A 3,148-nucleotide genomic window follows, 5' to 3' on the forward strand; every position below is an offset into this window, starting at 1 on the left:
GGGAATTCTAAATTTTATTACAGGAGAGGCTTGACTAGGCCCTTGGTGGTATGGCCATAACAGCTGAGGAGAACCAGATGAGGTGCCTACAACTTATCGGGAGAGGCTCAATTTCCACAATCTCTTATATTAATGCCATCTGGCCCTTGCTCTTTCGCCCCTGGGCTCAAGTGAGAGGAATGAGAAGATGACCTGATGTAGCTATCCTCAGGGACGGGCAACTTCCTCTGACCCTTGACCAATCTAAGACAGGAACCTTGGGGGCGACAAGGTGATCCTATGACAGATAAGGCTGGGGTTTGAGAGGTCGATCCTAAGACAGAGGTGGCTACACCCCGTTTAAACGTGCGGGCCGGTCAAATGCTCCTCTGCCCAGTTTCTCCCCCAATAACACACACGTATAGCCCAGAACGGTGTGTTACAGCATAAGTTCATTCCTAGCCATTGGGGTGCAGTCCTAACTGCAAGAGTGGCTTGCCATGGCCGAGCTGGGCACTCTGTGAGGCATGTCTAATCTCTCTCAGACCACTACTTCCACCTAATGGTTTTTTTTTTTTTTAAAGAAAAATGGGGGAGATGCACGGAGCCATATTGGATTTGGGCCTAGCCGCTTTTTGACTGCATGGTTCAAAGTGACTCTGGGCTGTTTGGCCACAGAGACTCACCCCGAAGATGACTGCCATAAATCTTAAGATTGTTGGATAAAGCCTCTCCCATGAATTTACGGCACAGGAGTATAACATTCAAGGGATGCCTCAGCTCGAGCAGATACCAGTTATCTCCTCAGTCAACACCCAGTGTCTCCACCACCTGACCTCATCGCCTGACTTCTTTGCCTCCAGCTATCACTGCCTATACCCTCATCTCCCCCTCCTTCATATTTCACAAAGGTCACTCCCCCTACCTGAAAGCCTTAAAAGCTGCAATGTTCATCCCAATAAACGAGACCTTGACAACAGAACTTTTGCTTGGTCTCCTTCTTCTCTTCACCCCCATTTTGGCCCACAGGTAGAAAGCCTCTTCGGGACCCTGAATAACTGGGTCCCCGCTGGCGGGGACAGTTCAGCAATAGTTCTGTTGGAGTGAACTCTATCTTCATTATCAGTTTAGTCCAGTAGCAAATACCAAATACCAATCAGCAGCTGCAGTCCAGTCAACTCAGCAGTCACCACACACAAACCAACAAGGGCAGTTCAATCCTGAAGAAATTGCAAGGCTCTCCAACCAGCCCAAGTTGTGGCAAGAAATTGCAGAAAACTCATGAGCAGTTCTTTGGTGAGTTTCCCTCTATGGCATCACCACAAGTGGAGCTCAGCAACTCAATGTAAGGTGAACAAATACATGAATGTTGTTAGTGAAGAATAGTGAGGTGGAGCAAAGCAAACCAATGCTCTATCTGCCACAGTCTGTGGGGTCAATTTATACTCCTTCATGCATTCTTTCACATGTTTGTTATGGCAAACCATCCTTTCACGTGTCTACGTTAGCAAATATCCTTTTACCTTGTGACCCAGCAAAACATCATTTGATATAACTTGACTTTCCAAAGAAACCAGAAGTTTCTGCTTCATATTCCCACTTCTGTTTAAGAATTGTCCTTTTCACTAACATTAACAATCTATATACAATAGAAATGATTATCAGAACCATCACGTTTTAAATAAATGGTTTATGTACAATACAGTCAAACAATAGTCTAACAAAACCTTCAATTTCTATCAATATACACTAATTCAACAAAAAACTTAAATTTCTTTTTTAAAGATATATATATATATCTCCAGCCCTTAAATTTCTATTAATATACACTAATTCACTAACATTGAACTTTTGAGGACAATGTAAGAGAAGTATCTGTGGCCAGATCTGTGGCTGCACTTCCTCCTGTAGCATGTATAAGATCAGAAATACCTAATTTTGGGCTGGAGAGATGGCTCAGCGGTTAAGAGCACCCGACTGCTCTTCCAGAGGTCCTGAGTTCAATTCCCAGCAACCACATGGTGGCTCACAACCATCTGTAAGGAGACCCGATGCCCTCTTCTGGTGTGTCTGAAGACAGCTACAGTGTACTTATATATAATAAATGAATAAATAAATCTTTAAAAAAATTTAAATTTAGAAATACCTAATTTTAATTTTCTTGCTTGCTTGGTACTATCTGACTGACCAAAGGAAGACAGCTCGTATTGTTTGCTGTGGGGCCTCAAGCTGACGGGCCTGTTTCCTGATGGCAAGAGGTTACTTCATATGTCTCTCTTGGACCAGCAATCCATCAACCAGTGTTTGGCCTTTCCACAGCAGCTATAATATCCTGGACGCCTCTGTGGCTCATAGTAACCAGAACCTGTTTGTTCTCTATGATTACCATATTCTCTAGAGTCAATGTACCTGTTATTTTGAGCTCTGAATCTTTTAGCCTTATAATTTCTTTGGAAATACCAAATTTACCACAATTAAAACATAAAGCATTTTGGTTTCTGAAATTTCTAGCTACAATTTGCCCTATGATATTGGCATTATACTCCTGAGAACCAATACCAGTCGTTACCCTTATCCATTCATCTATAGGGACTCTACATGTGCTTTCAATGGTCCGATTGCTCTCTTAGATATGAGGGCCTGGGGCTGGAGAGATGGCTCAGCGGTTAAGAGCACCTGACTACTCTTCCAGAGGTCCTGAGTTCAATTCCCAGCAACCACATGGTGGCTCACAACCATCTGTAAAGAGATCTGATGCCCTCTTCTGGTGTGTCTGAAGACAGCTACAGTGTACTTATATATAATAAATGAATAAATAAATAAAAAGATATGAGGGCCTGGGATCACACACAAAAATATATGTAGAAGCCAGGTGGTAGTGACACATACCTTTAATCCAGCACTTTGGAGGCAGAGGCAGGCAGATCTCTGAGTTCAAAGCCAGCCCAGCCTGGTCTACAGAATAAGTTCCCAGATAGGCAGGACTACATAGTGAGTGAGACCCCATCTCAGTCTCACAAAAACCACCAAAACACACACACGCACATGAACAATTAAGCTGACTTTCCTCATGGGAGCCTGCTGTGCAATGGTTGAAAACTGGCAGGCTCCTTGGGGGTGAATTCACTGTTACCTATATGGATTGCCCGAAGGGAACTTGGAGACAATT

General features: G+C 43.5%; 1 pseudogene; it reads left to right on the top strand.

Annotated features, from left to right (window-relative positions):
* The first annotated feature begins 3,024 nt into the window (after positions 1-3,024).
* LOC120099443 (small nucleolar RNA SNORA70) lies at positions 3,025-3,148 on the top strand (annotated as a pseudogene).

Source organism: Rattus norvegicus, chromosome X, assembly GCF_036323735.1.
Source record: "Rattus norvegicus strain BN/NHsdMcwi chromosome X, GRCr8, whole genome shotgun sequence".
NCBI lineage: Eukaryota > Metazoa > Chordata > Mammalia > Rodentia > Muridae > Rattus > Rattus norvegicus.